This window comes from Cygnus atratus, chromosome 3, assembly GCF_013377495.2.
Source record: "Cygnus atratus isolate AKBS03 ecotype Queensland, Australia chromosome 3, CAtr_DNAZoo_HiC_assembly, whole genome shotgun sequence".
Classification (NCBI taxonomy): domain Eukaryota; kingdom Metazoa; phylum Chordata; class Aves; order Anseriformes; family Anatidae; genus Cygnus; species Cygnus atratus.
In genome coordinates, this window is record NC_066364.1 from 85,898,043 (window position 1) to 85,916,931 (window position 18,889).

Sequence of the window (18,889 nt, forward strand, 5' to 3'; positions counted from 1 at the left end):
TCCTGCCTTCTGTTACAGCCTCCATCCCTGTCTCCTCTTTTCACATTGTAGCTTGAGTGACATTTTATTAGAAGAAGCAATATCAGCCAGAATTTGCAGGATGAATGGCCACCCAATGCAGGCTTCTAGAGACAAAAAAAAATAAAAATAAAAAAAAAATAAAAAGGAGAGCAGTTCAAGTGAAAACCAACAGGAAACCTAATCAAAGGAATTGTTGATACAGTGCTTCAGACTGTTGAGGTCAGGGATCTGAAGATCTGATTCATTATATAAAAAGGCCAAATAATAATTACTTGCATTGAGGAAGAGAGGACTTCTTTGACCAATCATCCCCGTGACTTCCACTCTCTTGGTGAGCTGGAGAAGTGCAGAGGTCCTCACACCCTCCTGCAGCACTCCAATGGGGCTCTGAGGAAGCAACAACCATCCCACTCCTCTTGTTCCCCAGTGTGGCTAACATCCACGTGCCTGGCTTGCTTTCCTGCAGCTCACAGGTAGCTCAGGGCTACAGCTGAATATTTGGCATAAGGGTATCTTTTCTTTGCTAGTTTAGTGAACTCTATTGATGAAGGAAAAACGAGCAGTAACAGCAACTAAAAACCACAACTTTCTGTTTTTTTTTTTTAATAAGTTTACTTCACTGTTATTTGGAGGATGCACCAACAGGCATCTGCAGTTTTTCAGATATGCCCTGCCTTTTTTTTTCATAATTTTGCAAAATGTGAGTTGATTTTGTCTGCATGTGTTTCATTTATATTGCCAATATATTTTCCATTAACTTACTTCTTTGAAAGAACACACAGACCCCATGATGCTCATCTGAGAACTTCTTTTCTATAAAATTCACTCACAGTATGTATAACTTTGAGTTTTCACCTCATGAACTGCCATTTTTGCTGGGAGGAAAAATAAAAAGAAAGTTTCTCTTCAAACAACCTGGACGTTCTGTGCGTGAGAGATACTGGTTTACAGTGAGCCTATGTTGAGCTGCAAGTCTCTGAGAAGGTTTTGAACTAGTGACTAACCAACTGAGTGGCCAAACCACGGTGCTATGGATGGATATATGTAAGTTAATTAAACTCTGTGACAAGGAAACAGAATAGCACCTACATTATAAACATGTGGGAATGTCTTATCAGCATATGACATATGGCTTCATTTTCTTCAAAAACAAGTTTACATGGAATATCTTTATTGCAATTCAAGAAGGTAAAGACATGAGATCACAGCTGCTGGTATAAATGGGCACTGTACAAAATATATGGACTAGTACACTCTATTTTCCCTGATACAGAACATGTTGACAGCATACAGTGGAAGATGTAATGAAATAAATCAGTGCAGTATGATATTATAGATCTAATAACTAATATGGAAATTCTAATATGGAAATCAAAATGAGTGAACTGTGTGAGTCCAAGGGCTCGTCTAGCTTACTAGTCTAAACCATTCCGTCAACATTCATAAAGCCTCCCTCTAAACTGATCTTCTCCCAATAGAAACTTGTGATAATGTGGGAAAATCCTGCTTACGTAAGTAAAGTTTTACTTTGAATAAAAATTGTCTGCAATATGTAATGATAACAGCACAGTTCAAGTCTGAAGTATCTATCCATTCAGGCAATATTAAGTGAAGAGTGGACTTTTTGCTTTTATGTCAAGCTCTGAAAACAAAACAAAACAAAACAAAACAAAACAAAAAAACCCATAATCAACATAGTTATGGTGGGTAAGATGGTAATTACAAAGACTTGAAAAAAAATCTAGCTTTCTGATGAATTTCTTCCTAGCCTAGAGTAGTAAAAGCATGGTACTTACAAAAGGACTGCACTTAGATTTGGGAGAAAGTGCATTCATGGTATCTATCAAAGCTTTCAGAAGGAAAACTCCCAGAAACTGAGACACTAACATTTGTTTCTGTCCAGCAGTAAAAAATAAATTAATTAATTAATTAAATTAAATAAAAAATCATATTTTGCAAGGGAATTTGTAATAAGTCTCGTGTCTCTGAATTCCCACCAGCAAGTCTGAGGCAGCTGTGGAAAGGATGCTCATACAGAACTTACCAGAGGCTAAGAACCGTTGCAGACTAACTGCACCCAAACGATCGATCCCTATTGTCACAGGCAGACTCTCCTCCCAGAGACTGATACGTGTCCCAAAATGTGATGGGCATAAATTGAAAGAGATTAATCAGAATGAAACAGAAAGCTCAATGACACTTCTGTGCAAAGGGAAATGCACCTCTAAGGCTTAATCAATCAGAGCTGAGTGCGATTAAAAGCCATGAAGAAATGACTAAAACTCTGGGGTAGCAGTATGTGAAGGAAGGTACAGCATTTGCACATCCTGACTTTTGACTGTCTAACTGCAAGTTTTCAGAGTAAGTTGCAGAAGTTCAGGTACCACCACTGTGGCTATCAACAAGGAGTAAAATTAGGAGCAATGAAGAAAAGATGAGCAACTGCCATGGTTCATTCTCGAGAACTTTATCTACTGAATATGCGGGATGAGGTTTCACTACAGTCACCTCGGGAGACACCCGAGTGCCAGCCAGACAAGGGTGGACCTGCGATCCCTGTGCCTTCTAGAACTGACCTGTACAGAGAACAAAAGGCTGCCGCTGACTGACAGCCAAAATGAGACATCAATCACAATAAATTGTGCAGATCTTCAATCCTCCCCTTTCTTACAGGAAAAAATGAACAAAATTAACATGAAATTACTAAAACTCCACTGAGATGAACAGAATAGTTCCAACCTCATTAAAACTGTTCAGAAAGCGGGGCTTTTTGCCATGTGACATCTTCATGTGAAACAATTGACATTTTCTCTTATGTCAATCTTTTGTTCCATTTTGGTATTTTTCATAAGAAAATCTTTACACAAAAATCAGTATAAAAGATAAATTAAAAAAAAATGGTTTCCAAAAACCCAAACAGGCTTCTTTTTTGAAAATATTTTATATTGTTTTTCACTAAAAAGAAATAATCCTTTTAAATTGTTGTCATGAGAAACTTTTAAGCAGATTCCCCTCTATTTCAGAATCTGTACAAAAGCTCTAAAATCCTTCTGTAGCAGTTACACTTGGTGTAAGTTTATTTTAGATTCTCTTCACAGCAAAAACAGATGGTGAAATACAGATTTCTTTTAAATAAAAGTTGTTAAAGGTGATAATGCAGGTATGCATCTAATGAGACTTTCAAAGGCATTGAGCTACAGGACTTCCAATGACAAGAGAAAGATCCTTCTATTCCATCCATATTTCAGTTCCAGGTAACCTTTGATATTGGACCTGAAACAGTGATGCTGAGTTGTTTGTGTTGTTCTGCCTCTTGTGCCCACCCCAGGTGCTTTGCAGCATCTACCTCTGAGGAAAGCCCTGGGGTAAGGTCCCCCTCAGGGAGCACTGGGGAAGTGCAAGGTGTCCCTTTCACAAGATGGGATGTGACAGCAGTCCACCCATTCCTCCCTTCAACCCTGCAGCCATGCAGCCTCCAAGAAGGGCTTTGCCAAACAAACGTAGCCGTGAAGCGACTCTTGTTTGCAGCTCGCTGTTTCAGGGTGTTACTTCTTTTCCTCAAGTAGATGATCCTTAGACTATAAAAACCTGCTGTTTCTGCCAGCCAGTGTAAGAAATCCTTTAGTTCAAGTTGCAGGTGTCTGCGCAATAAAACTGAAAGCCTGGATCCAAACACGGCTGATGACTCACTTGGAAAGCTGCTACAGCCACACATAACAGCACTTGTAATAGCGGTCGACTTTTCTTTTTAAAAAAAAAAAAAAAAAAAGGAAAAAAAAAACATTTTACGTGCAAAAATGAAAGCCTATTCTCCTCCATTTAGGTTACTGAGCTCTCTTTTAACTGTTGTGTTTTCCCTAGTAGTGAATTTTATGACTTTAAACTCTGAAGGTGAAAGACTAAGGAGTTATCCTTCAAGTCATCCCCTCACTCTTGCTAGGAATACCTATTAAATTAAATGCAAATATAATTCTTACAGTAGGTGTGCATTTGGTCTGTATTATGGTAATTATACTTGTGTACATCTGCCACCCAGTCAGCTCCCAATATAGCCCCACAGCTTCAATGGCTTTACACAGCTGTAATGAGAAAATAAATCATAGTTCTAATGAGAGTTCAAAACTCCGTAACAGAACTTGCTGGAAGAAATAGGAAAATAATTCAAACTGGAACAACTCTGGAATAAAAGAGAATATTTCAGTATGTATTGAAACATGACCTAAAAATGCCAGTAAAGCACTCTGCTTTTTCTATTATTTGAACTGCAAAAAGTCTCTGAACTCTAGAGTAAAAGTAAGTTTTCACTCCTGGTAAAATCGCAGCATGTAGATTTTTCAGTGCAGTATATTTTGTTACAGAACCTTATTCTTTAAATTGACAATTGTGTTTATAAAACAGCAGAACTGATTCTAGAAATGTTCAAAATCTCAACATTTGTCCTTTAAAGAGGAGTTCTCCAGAGAACAAATTAATCAATAGTCAATCTCTACAACCATCTCTTATCATTCTGGGTGGGGGTGTGTGTCCTAAAAAACATTAGAGCAGGATGTTTGTTAATCAGGTTGTTTCAGAGGGATATAGAGATGATTTATTTATTTTTTCTGTGTATAAATTCACAGACAAAAACTGGACACATACATCACAACTTCACATTTATTGTGTATTTATTTCCTATTGGATTTGTTCTGAGATTCTGCATTAATAATAAATGGGTAAAAATAAGCACGTGACAACTGCAGAAGCTCTAGTTTTCCAATTGCTATTGTAAGGAGGACAATTGTCCAACCTATGCATAGTTACCCTGGGAGTGAGAGCTCTGTTAGCATCTCTGCTCATGACACCCTCCACATGTCATGATGGATGACTGGTTGGGGAATCACACCCTGCTGTTTGTTTGTTTTCTCTTGGAGATAGAAGGCGTGCTTGATATTATGTTATCTCTGCAGTGTAGCTGCAAAGCAATTCCAAGCAGCAAGATAAATTAATTTTTTTAAAGATAGCACATTCCTTCACATGACATGCGTAAGACAGGTCACATTCCAGCTTTGAGTCCTTTGGCTTATCAAAGCTATCTTTTAGTTATGATAAGCAAGACTTTAACTGCAGAATATGACAAATAGGCAGGGGAGACCACAACGCCTTCTTAAGAGTTTATACAATTGCAAGTATTAGCTTTACAGTATTGGCTTGGGTTGTCATCATTTTGTCACGTGACGCATGTGACAGGTCACTTATGCTTGTGCAAAGCACGTAGGAAATACTGCAGTCCAACCCTGAACTCAAGGAAAGAAACAGTTAAAGAAAGTATATGTGTCTGGTACTGTCCTAGAGGAAACCAAATAATCATACCAAAAATCATCCCAGAATGGCACTGTCCTCCTTCCTACTATAAGTCCTGTTGGTTCATCGGTAATTTCAAAGTATTGATATAACATAAACATGATAGTAATAATAAAAATGCATAGTATTCAGTACAGAGTATCCAATTAGTGATATGTTTTGTGTCGCTCCTTTAAACACGGTGGCTTACATTGGCACAGGCAAGCAGCAGTTTCAGGTGCACAAACAGCAATACATCTTGCAGGGGCTTTATTCCCAAAGGGCTAGCAGCCAATATGCTTTTGACTAGATCAGTATATCCATTCCAATGTATTTTCTTTTTCAATAGAGTTTTAGTTACATTTTGAGATTATCAAAAAGAAAAGAGGGACTGATTCCAAAGGCTCTCAGAAACCACAAGTTTAAGAAGCATAATGAACATATACATTGTTTGATATTCATTTAATAAAAACTTTGAGTGCGTGACAGAAACTTAGACTCCAAAAATCAACCTGAGGTCTTACGAATATCATGCCAAGAATGTGAAATCCATCCCTTGCTTAGGTATAGTTACAGCAAAGGAGTGTTTCAGAGAACAAAAGCAATTACCCAGAAGCCAGCTGTGTACATGTTTATATCTCTAAAACAGCTGCTGCATTTGACCATGCCACCGAGAGAGAGTCTCGTCCTTTCCCACTGGCCACTATATTAAGTAGCTTGCTGTTATTGCTGCATAGCATTTGGCAGTTGCAGGCATGGTAGCAGTTAGCGTTAATAAAAGTAGAAACTGTTCTCACAGTTGAGTGTCTCACAGTCGCATGTGTGAAACAGATCACATTTAGTGTAGACAGACTGGACATCTACAGTATGGATGATCTGAGATAGATTATGATAAAACAAATATGTTCAGCTAAGCGTGCATCCATGTGACCGAAATACAGCATCAGAAGTTCAGTAATTATGTAGACATAAAATATACAAGTATAATGATTACTAAAATCACTGCTGGTTTATTTTGCTTTCTATCAGAGTGTGGTGTTGCAGTAATAAAAATTAATAACTCTGAGGGCCTGTTTTAATTTAAGCATGAATTTCTTACCACATGAAAAATAATGTGGCTGATTAGATATATTTTTCTTTATACCTTCATGTGTAGGGAGGGAATGAGTCAGAGAGCCGGTATATAGCTCTATCTGTACCTGTCTATTCCCAAAATATCACAACAAATATTTAAGGATCTTTTCAAGTGACGGAACTAAAGGTCAGGGTCATAGCAAAGGGCAGTTTGTGGAGGAGGGGATTAGCATTTCTCTAAGTGATTTCTTCTTCCATCTATTTTTTGTATCCTCCACAAACAGGCCTCTCTAATTTCAAACACATTTTTTGAATTCTGCAGAGAAGTCAGTTCTAAAAAGGTATCATCCAAAATAAATGTTTTTCTTGGCTCATGCATCAGCTATCCTATTTTCTTTTCTAGTATAGATATGGGTGGGAGAAGGCATATGTGTGCGTATATTGTGTATATACACAAATATCAGTGTGTAGACTCTAAACTCTATTTAGCGTTCTCTACTCATATGTTACTTATGCAAAGATATTGACTTGAAAGCTTTGCTACTAAGAATTCTTTACTCTCTTTCTCATTGAAAAAATAATTACTTCATAGATTGATTAGATTAGCATTCATCTGTCTTCTCTGGCTAGCAGGCTAATGCTAGAAGAAAGTTTCAGGTGCTCAGCTCCTTTGCAAAACAGACGTTTATTTTATACATCCATATAAAGGTCAATTCTACAGTATACCTCCCCCAAACACACACACTGAACCCTCCTCTTTTAAGCAGCTGTAAGATGTGGGCTAGGTCTACATGAATCTCTGAATTCATATAGATTGCATTCACTTTTCATTTATTTCTAGAGATTGCTTTTAGATTAGAAATCCGTGAAGGGCTTTGTGGAAGGGTGACCCTTCCTCCCTCACCCTCTGCCTTGTCACCACCCAGCAATAAACAGCTGTTTCTAAGAACAAACTAAACCCAATATTTTCTAAAGATTGTAATATAGAATGCTCATTTCGGTTTTTCTTCCCATTTGTGTTTTGGCAAGCAGTTTTCCAGGTTTCAGATTAAATTCCTCAGTAAATTGTTTTCTCTCTCTCAAAATGTGTGGCCAAAACTAAAAAGCATAAAGAACCTGATTCTCAATAGCTTTTCCATTCAGGTCCTCACCTACCATTTTGCAGAGCAAAGATAGACAAGGAAAACAAAGGCACTGATCTGACAGCAAATCACAGACGTCTAATACAGGTAAAATTTATTCCCACTCAAGCTGCTGCAGATGGCACCAAATTCTTCTCTCCCTACGTATGATATATAAAACTCAGTAAAGGCACTTGACCTCTCTAGCCCGCAGAAAGAGAGAAAAGAAGATTCCAACTCTGAGTGTCTGAGAGGAAGAAAGAATATGGGTTTCTCATGCTTTTAACCCAGCCAGTTAAACTAGAAGAGGAAGAAAGGGAGAACACTACTTAGGGATGAAGATGAAGGAAAGGGAGTTTTATATACTTGCTGTGGTGTGTATTTTGAGTAACCTGCATGAAGACATACAGGATTTTTACAATTGGTCTCACTGCTTCTGTACCTCAAATAGCCATTTGCCTAACGGAAGACTTCTCCTGCTCTAGTCTTCTTTGCTTGTGCCTCATTATAACACATTGTGTTTTTTTCAAGTTACATTAATAATAAATAATTCTGATTAAATTGGATGGTAAAATAGAAAACTGATGATAGGATGTCAAGGAAATGATGAAAGAAGAAAAATGTTTTAGGTTTTTGTGAGGGGCAGAGAGCAAGCAGGGAAGTGTGTATTCATTCATGGGAAAATGATCAGCCTTAGTGAATACCTGATTGAGGGGAAACCAATACACCCTGACCTGAGACCTTGCAGCATATCTGTGGGGGTGCCAGTATCATTAGCTTGTGTTGCTGTGTTGTTATCAATTCAGATACATTCTCATTACTATACATTCACCTGCCTCTAGCTTTCAGTAAGATAATAAAATGGATGAGTCTATGACTCCTACATTTATTTTTCCCCCTAGTAGACCATTCTCACTCCTGCTTCAGATCATCAGATTTTACAGGTTTCACTAGCGGTGGAATGAATTGAAAGTAGCTCCATTAAAACTGGATGAGGCGCGAGGGAAGGAACCAGGTGATAAAACAACAGGTCACCAGAGTTCACCTGGCATTTGGATCAGATCAGCCCCCAGTCTTGGGAAGCTGCATGGGGCAGTCGGAAAGTAAAAGTACATGAGGTGAGATGATAGCCATGGTCTGAGGAGGCTGCATACCACAGCACTGGCCGCTCTTGCCCCTATGGCCATCCCTAATGTGGTGACAGCCACAGTGCAGAGGGCAAACACTGTCCCAATCCCTGCTTGATGCTCCCAGATGGCTCCATGCATGCTGGTAGTCTCTGGTGGCTGCTCACCTCTGACAGGGTCCATGTTTGTGCATAAACAAAGCCTAGGCTTGAGAAAAAGCACAGACTACATCACAGTAATGGGAATTTGCTCCTGAATTGATGCAAAAAAAAAAAAAAAAAAAAAGAGTTCTGGACTTTCTCTCACCTATAGCAAATATGTATGAGAGTTTTTGGAGAGGGCTGGGAGGGTAACTATAATGAGGTAGAAGTCAGTTCTGGAAATGAGTTTCTGTGCACTTTGGCTGGTTTTCAAAGGATCCAATCATTTTAATACTATAGGTATTAAACTGTTCTGTTAATGACGTGTTAAGGCAGTCATGGATTTACCAGAGGTTCTGTGGAGATCAAGGCTACGTCTTCTCCACTGGACACACAAAGTCTTGGACAGACATCATTTAGTTATACTTTAAATCTAGAAAAATATAATTGCTTTTTAGAACTGAGTGAAATATTAACATCAGTTCTCCTTTTCTTGTACATGATTTTTTTTTTCCCACCAGAAAGATGACTATAGGAATCTTTCCCTGTAAATTTTATCATCTTTTCAGCTTCAGGTTTTTCATCTTTGGCTGCCATGGTGCACTAGCCTATATTGATTCCAGTTATACAATTCTCTATGGCCAAGAGATACAGCCAGGGACACTGACTCATTTTTTTCGGAAGGATTAGCCTTTGTGGATGTGGTTTTAGCCAATTGGAAAAATAAAGCTTAAAGCCTCCTTGTCAGTCACAAACTTCGCTTTTCCACAGAAAGATGGGATGGGTTTGAGCTTTTGAGTCTGCAACAACGCCAGCAATAACCTATTGAAGGCAAGAGACCTGTATTGCTCCTCAAATGCTTTAGGAAAACAAACAACAACAAAAACAAACAACAGTAAATGATCTGGTTTTGGTGAAATGACAGATCACAGGCTATCAATGATCCTCTACAGATATTAGAGAATCACATGGATACACAGAATCAAACGTGGAAAAGCAAGATGGATTTATCTTTATGGGTTAAGTTCTCAGTAACTGTGAGTATGGCTGGTTGAATTGTACTCCCAAACATGAAATCTGCCTATGCTAGTTCTTAGGTTAACAGGATTTTAATTTACCTTGCAACATTGAGAGACAGATTCTCAACAATGGCAAATCTTCTCTCCTTGTGTAAAAACAGGCCACCAGCATATGGGGGAAGGCGCAGTTTCTCACATGCATGGTTTCAGACTGGCATTTTGGAGGGTTGTGTCCTAGTCCCAGGTGTATTCCTGCTTTGCTGTGTAACCATGGAGAAGGCATTTCCTTGTCTTCTACCACAGCTGCCCCCTCAGAAAAAAATATGGATAATAACGTCAGCCTGCTCTGGGAAGAACTTTGAAATCTATGGGTGGTGAGCATTGTGCAAGAATGGGGTATTACTGGTAATTTATTTATTTATTATTCAGTTGTGTGGATACTGGTCCACTTTATCTACTGCTGCATCACAGCAGTGATAATAATAAACATTACACTCTTGGCAGCTAAAGTACTTCTCTTGTGTTCAGTGCCCAACCTCTCGTTCCAAGTCCCCAGTCTCCTGCAGCTGACAGGTGGAAGATCCATTGCAGATTCCTGCCGTAACTCCAGAGATGGAACCTGCCTGTGTAAGTCCTGCCCACACAAATCCTCCACCTCCTCTGGCCTGGATGCCTCCTTTCCCCTTCCTGACATTCATTACATGACATGAGCATGTCAGGAGAAGACGCGCTCCCCTGCAGTGCCACCTGGTAAGGGGAGTGCCAAACCTCAGGGCACCACCTGCACCCTACCAGCTAAGGTAAGGACATCTTCCTCCTACTTCCTCACATTCTCCATTGAAGGTTGACACGGCTTGGAAAAAAATACAGTAGCAAAGCATCAATGCATTTTCATCTCTGGAAGCATGACATTCAATAAGACTGTGCATGACTTCAAGCCACTGACAGCAAATTGAGTGAACGTTGGTTTGCACAGATATCCAAGCAAGCAGTCAGTGCATGGCTCTCCATCCCATAAGAAAATATTTTCAAAGAAGGAGCACTCTCCAGTCATATACAATTCACTACGATAGCTGAATTAAAGAGGATGGTTTGTGTATCTGGATAAAATTCTGTGTGTGTGATTCGGGCGGGGGAAGAGGGGTGCAGCAATCCCAAAGATGACCACCTCATTAACTTTTGAGAAACCTTGAAATTTTAGGATGGAGCTTATCTGTTTTAGTAGGGAAAAATACTAAATTATTCACAGGGTAAAGCCCTGAAATTCCCATGGAAAATAATACTTTGAGAGCTCAAAACCTATGTAAGAATTGGTGGCAGTTTCATTAGCCTTTCCCCAAAGTTTGGTCTCCCTTTTCAAATACTAGCATTCATATGATACAGTTCACTCACTACCAATGTGAGATTAATTAAAGTTCTCATCTAAAAATTAAATCTTCCATCATGTCATTATAAATTCGTGAGCCTCCTCCTTTCCCTTTTCTTGTAATCTTTTTTTTTCCTCTACATCACCACTGTCTTCAGAACTGCCAGTTTACTAACCTAGTATTTACATTTTTTTGATCCATAATACATCATCACAACAGAGTTATTCTTGGTGGTAGGTCTGTGCTGCCCTCCTCCCTATTTATTTTTTTTCATCAAAACAATTCTTTACCATAGCAACTTTTCTTGGCCACTGACCCATTACAATAACTTGTGAGCAGCAAACACTTGACAACACTGATCAGACCACACTGTCCCTGTGCCAAATTGAAAGGCAACTCCTCCCTGGAACAATAAATGCAGTTCCGAAGTTACAGGATGAAGCTGTTGCAGGTCTCTCAGAAAGCTCGTATTCTTTAGAAAGTTATTGAACGCTAAGAAGCCAGCTGTGCCAAAACTTTCGGAACTTCAGAAGTAACTCGAGGGAGCAACTCCTCCCTAAGCCTTTTAATTTATGATAGGAAGGGAAGAGCTATAAAAACTAACAAACTTTTTATAATACTGGTAAAGGGAAAAAACGCGTTCAACTCAAATAAGTATCAGACACAGAACAAAAGGTGCCAAAAGTCATGCTGAAACAACTTCTTCTAACAATACTTAAGTCACTGCCAGTTTGACATTAGATTTTTGAGAATATGTGAAACTATGAGCCAATCTTTTTTAATTAGGTTTGTTATTTTACCTATCTAATTGTAACTTTCTATTACAGTTTTTTAAAGTATCAGAATCCTATGTTTTCCTTCAAAAATTTCCTCCACAATTTAAAGCTCTATGTCCTACAACATTCTAGTGAAGGAAATAACTACTTCAGTGTTCACACTCACATTTTCATAGAGATAAGCTTTCTCAAAGTTAAACCACACCAAAGGGGCTTTGCTTGTTACTGAATGACTTGAAAATGGTCAAAAAAGTATTTATCAATTATATTTATCCTGTCACACTAAGAAATTGCACTGAAAGTCCCAATGAGCCATTTCATACTTCCAAATCAGCACATACAAAATAAATTTCAAGCAGCTTTATAATAGAAAATTAATATTTTCTAATTTATTTTGGTCATTAAGGCCTTCATTATTCTCTGATCAACATCAGTTTAAAGGAAAAGGTTTCCTCTGTGGTTGGTAGAGTCGGGTGAAGCTACAAAATATCCAAGAATGTAATATTTTAGTGTAGCCAACAATCCACAGAGGTTATTAAAAGTGAGAGATTTTGAAGCAGGAGTAACTACAATATAAGTATGATAAACAATATCACCATGTAAATATTACAGCATCCCATAAGTGCTGTGGCCATAAAGTTCTTTTATTGGTATATTCCCAACGATGCCATTAATCGCTTAATTTTTTTGAAAATCACCATGTTGTTGTAATTCTTTCACGGTTCAGTTCCTAGCCTTCTTGCCAGAGATTTGTACTCAGCGATGTTGAAGGACGCAGCAGTGGCATATAAAGGGTCACACAGGTCATGTTTTTTGGTGAAATCTAACTGTTACTGCTTATGTCCATACCTGGGATATTTGCCCTCCCCAAAACCATGTGAAGCAATGGGATATTCATCTCTGCTTCTGAATGTCTAAATGAGCCTTTCCATTTCTGCTCTTTCCTGTCATTTACCAGCTACCTTTCATGAGCCCTTTCACAATGCTTTCAAAGACAGCTCCCTAATATTGGCTATCCACCTGGTCCAGGCAAATCTCTGGTTTCATCTTTACTCCCTTTGCTGAGATCCCCAACAAGATGTGTGAGAAAGTGTTTCTGTGGGGCTCGTCCTCAATTTCTCCAGGTCCCACCTGTCTACTTCATTTTCCCAACAGGGCGCATTACCATGAACATGACCTTTATTGGTTAGATTTTTTCTTCTGTGTAGGCTGTGAATCCACCTCTGCTGCTCCACTTGCATTACTACTGCCTATCCGCTCCTCTTTGGAAACCTACATCCTGTCCTACTGATGAAATGGAAGAGATTTCTCCTCCCTCTTCCTATCACAGGGGGAGTACACGTAGTTTAACCAAACTGGAATCAGAGTATTTTACTGATTTATTAATTGGATAATTAACTGGTAATTAGTGAACTATATATTCAGGATCGGGATCAGTAGTAAAAGAGATAAAGCAACACTATATAGTTACAAAATGCTAATAAAGACCTGCAAGCTTCCAAACACCCTTCTTTGACTAATGCCAAGATGTCCCATTCCCCGTTACATGCATACTTTGGGGGGGCGGGTTACAAGCACCCCTCTCCTGGGAGCCCCAGTTCCCCTCCTTGCAGGCCCCTCCAGAGGAGATGTGGGTGCTCTCAGCTCTCACTTCATGCCTAGCCATGTTGCTGCCTACAACCCACTATTGCACTCACCGATGGGAAAGCACCCAGGAGGGCAAAAACAGCCCTGAGCATGAGTCCCTGCTTGTTGCACCCTGTACGTCAGCCCCGAGCTGGGTGCAGGCTGCCCAAAGCCTGGATGGGGAGGCTACGCTGCCTGGCCTGGACGGAGGTCACGGTGTCAATGGGATGAATCTCACCCTGTCAAATCAGGTAGTGTCAGCCACTGTTTCCACTCAATGGTCTCTCCCCTCATTACAGATTTTCATCCTGTTTAATCCAGATAATGATCACCTTCCTCTTTAACGTGACCAGGTTGGGGCAGATAGTTGGGGCAGATATCCTACAAGCAGTGGATACTCCATATGCATACACTCTGTTTATTGTCACTACCATACCTTACGGGTGCTTTTATTCAGGCTGTTTTCCAAAGGTGGGCCATATGAGCACCTCCACACCTTCCAAGCCAGTTTATATTATTATTGTTGTTGTTGTTGTTGCTACTTTCTGTACCAAAACCTTCACACAACCATGTATCTTATTTTGACTATTCTTTTACTGAGCATTTTTAATGCCTGAATTATTACACTAGATTCCTGCTTAGGCTATCAGGCTACAGATGCCTTCTTTGCAGCCTAGTGAAGTTAGCTTGTCTGTTTTTTCCTCAATTCACAGGCTTCTATTTTCTACCCTTCTCTCTGTAAATGAGAGAGCTGCAGGTACAATGGCAACAGCCAATTTGGATTGCTGCAAAAAAGAGAAAGAGACTTCAATCTATAACCCCACAACTCTGTGTAAAGACCCAAATCCGTCAAATCAGAAACCTGCTGAAAGAATTCAGTGCTTGTCAACATTTCTGTGAACTGTTCCAAAATATGAATGTTAGCTGATTCATTTCAAATTGTTTTATACAGTCCAAGGTTGTTTGGAGCTGTTTTTCTCAGAAAGGCAATGGAGTATTTCGGAAGGAATATTGCCAGAAGACTGATACATTTTTTCACAGGCCCAGAAATAAAAATATATATATAAATAATAATTAAAAAAAAAACCTCCAGTAGTCCAGAGAGAACTTGCTTTGGTTTTGGTCAATCTTATTTTGTTTGCACTTCCTATCCTTTTCTTAGTTTGTCTTTATTACTTGTTTCATACACCTAGTGATACAAAGCTGTTTGGACCTCATGTCGTAGAACTGGTTGCATTTTATCAACGTCCTTCAGTCAACCCAGAATTTCATCTCTCTTCAGTCATGCTTCTGACCTGAGATATTCTGCAACCTCACAGAGCAATACCTCTCAGGAAAATAAAATACTTATGCTTTGCAAATAATAATAATAGTAATAATAGTAATAATAGTAATAATAGTAATAGTAATAATAATAATAATAATAAATCTGTATTTTACATTTTCTTGTCTGACATTTTTGTCTGGGGAAAAAAGGAAAATCCCTTTACATCCTAATCAAGCCAGAATTTTATAAATAAATAAGATATGCCTTTCAGAAATCAAAACTTGCTTGGTAAGCAGCAATTGATCCCTATCTTTAACAATGGAACATGCTCTGAACCTACTATTCATAGATGAATACAATTACCAGAAGATTATTTGTGAGTCTGTACTAAAAGACCTAAAGTTAGTTTCATCCAGAAAGTATAAAAGTAAATAGCTATATAATTTTCACAGAGACTACTTTGCAGCACCTCCTGTCTTAAATATCTGTACATTTCTGTATCTTGTTGATTCACCATCTCATTTGATGTTTCAGAAGAAAACTTATCTTCTGTCCAGTATCTTATTTCCCCTACATGATGTCCTGAATTGCACTTGAAGCTTTGCTTAAGAATGTTTCTAAAGAAAGTTACTTCATTTGTTTTGGCACTTTCTCTTCACAATTTTTCCAGTTGTCTTCATGCTTTCACTAATACCTTTAAAATATGGCTAAATAGGATTCCATCGTGCATTGTAGATGGGAAAGAGAGATCATATTGTATCAGATGAACATTCCTGTTGCTGGAGAGAGACTAGGAATAACCTTGGTTTCTTTTAGAATTTGGCTTCGTCAGACCTAAAAAAATCAAAATTCATTATCTGTCCCCTTGTAAAACACATGTGGAAGATGGTGCTATTGGATTAACTATGCTTCTTACTCCAGCCTATTTTGTGCTGTCTTTTCCTGAGCATCTACTAGAGATCCGCAGTTCAGATTTAACCCACTGCCAGTGTTCCCTTGTTGTGTTGTATGACATCTCCTGCATGGAAAGAACAACTTTTTTCCCCTTATTATTTTCCTGTTCACAATTATAACTTCCTTTATTTAGGAACTACTGTTTCTGCAGTTGCCATTGAGGTGATCTACAATGAGGGTAACACACAGTAGGAGAGCAAGAGTTCATAGACTTTCATTGTAATGAGTCTTGTTGCACACAGAGAAGACCCTTGCACTGTCAGCTTCTAGCTGCTGAAAAGGGATATGCTGGGAAATCTCAACTTTCTGAGAATCAGCTTTGTTTAGTTTAATATGATCACTAGAGGTCAAAGAAAGGGTGAAAGAATAACAAGATGCAAAGATGATCCCATTGCGTGAACCCAAAATTGAAGAGAAGTTCTTGCTTCAGAGTTCTAGTCTTTCTTTTCTTGCAGCTCAGTTCCTGAGTCCCTTCTCCCTTCCCAGTTTTGACCCATAAAAGAGACATGCAAACTTTGCATTTCTCAATAGCAGATCCTTGTTGAGTCTATTGAGTTTTATCAATGTCCACCAACACCTCACACATTTTCACAGGAAACCCACTCTTTTCTGTGGTTACACTTCCTGTTGTCCTGCTGAACCATGGCAATTACACTTAGACTCAGAAAAGCTGCTAAGATAAACAGACATCTCTCAGATGTGGTATCTGATCTCGTACCCAATCTCCTGGTCTCATTGAATGGGAAGATTTTATTCACCATCTATTCTGTGAGGTGCTCTCTGTTTGAACGGGTACAAACATTCAGATGGCAAAAAAAAGGCAAAAAAAGCTGGCAGTGATCTTTCAAATTCCACTCATAAAACAAACTCTATTCATTTGATAGACTGAAATGAGATGCTTTACACAGTAAATATTATTATAAGTGTGTTTGTGGGCTCTGTTTATGGTCTTATTTCAGTGCAAAGAAAAACAACTGAGAACAATAATTGAATAGAGTGCTGCAAAGCACCACAGATTAATATAAAATGATAAGAACTAAACAATTCAGCTTCTGTAATAGTAAATGCGTCTCTTTATCCTATTAAAATTCTTTGAAAGAATTAATACAATGGTAGATAAAAGCAAACTGACAGATACAATTTGTTCCTTCCAAAGAATTTTTAAAACCAATTCTCCTAGAAGAGGCTATTAAGAATATTTTGAAAACATAGATGCCTGAGGGTGCATCCACATCAGAGTTTTAATTCAAATCACCCCCACTTTCTGTGCTTTGGGTTGTGTTGTGGAGCCACTTCAAAATGCACGAACAGATTTCCTTCCAAACAGAACTAAACCAGAAGGTGCAGGCCTGTCGCACTTCAATTGCTACTGGGTATTTAACTTCCAGAGTGTATCAGAAGAGATTTGAGTACAAAAGCCTGCAAATGCATGAAGCATGCCTATGAGGCACTCAATACCATTTTGGTCTACAAACTCACTTCCCCTGAGCTGTACTGTTGGCTCACACAGACCTAGCCTGGGCCCACTTTTACCAGGTGAAAGTTACTATACAAATTCAGCTATAACAAACTAGGATGTCCCTTCAGGGCAGTAAAAATTAATCTCATGTGACTAATCTGCCTTTCGGGTGGTAAAATAAAATGCCACGAAGTGACTGAATGTACAGGGAGAAGTAAAAGGTGTTGGGGAAGTTGTTGTAAGGAAGCTGGTCATCGGAGAAGACCGAAGCAACTCAGCACACCAGCCAAGTTAATGGGCAGTGGGGCAGGATGGTGGGGCTGGGTAGATCTGGAGAGGTCCTGGTAGATGAGGGTCAAGACAAGATGGACCAGTGGAGCTTTCTTCAGGTATCTGTGAAAAAGGGATTAGTACTGCTTTCATTTGGCAAACTCTCACCCCCTTCCTTGGCAGCAGAGCAGAGGAGGAGGAGGCAGGAATTTGTTGTTCATGCAACACGCACTCCTCTTACAAACAACCCTTGTGCCCTTTGGCATAGGCAACGCTGCTGGCTCTGCTGCTGCTGGCTCTGCTACTGCTGGCTACCGCCTGCTCTGCCTGTGCAGCAAGTTGGCCCTGTCCATCTTGAGCAATACCACCCAAAGAACGAGGGGCTTCACTGGTGTGCGAGCTCAGGCTGCTTCGCCAGCTTCACTGAGACAGGCTCCAATGGCTCCTGCTACAATCACCCTATGCCTGAAGCAATATCCTCGGCAGTCTGTATGTCTAATAGTTTGACCAGGCTAATTTCACGTTCCACAACTGACCTGAGATAGTTTCTGCAGTCAGATCATTTTTAGCAGCTACTCTAGATGTTAAAGGCTGAGAAAAACGGATGTTAAGTCACCAAAGTCACTGAGGTGCCCTCAGGCCAGGCTCTTCTTGTTGTCCTTGCATTGAGACCCTTCATATGTTGTTCAATCGTTATCCCTGCATTTCTGTTGCATTTCAATCTTTACTTTTGAAGTATGTTTCTCTTCAGCCATTCTCAGCAAAACAACACGTTCTAAGACTTCAGTCTTCTCTTAAATATTTCCCAGATAATTTGCTGCTCCATGCATGACCCCTACCCAGCAATTCATCCTGGCCAGCAAGCTAAAAATGGAATTCCAGGTACTGTTTGCATTGGCGCTTTTCCGCAGCTCTCTCCTTCCTCTCTGATACAGCTTCTCTGTGAGTAGCATCAAGTTACATTGTCCTTTTTCTGCTGCCATATTGTATTGCAGTCATATGAATTTGCCATCTACACTTAGGCCTTTTTCAATATCCCTCAGAGGTTAGTATTAATAATAAGCACCATCCTTTCCAGTAGTAATTCCCCCTGACAGGCTTCATCAACAAGACTACATGTATAATGGTTCTTTGGATCCCAGCCTCATGACTCTGTACTTATTCATAGAAAATATTTTACATAATCTCACTGCTTAGAGAGGGAAGCAACAGTTGAAACAGTTCTGTAAAAAAACAAGTGAATTAACTTGTTTTGATGTGAACAGCCAAGAAACTGGTCTGAATAGCCCACATCAGCGTTTTTTTTGGTGATTTCCTCCACTTTGAGGTTCTGTAGCATCAATTACTTT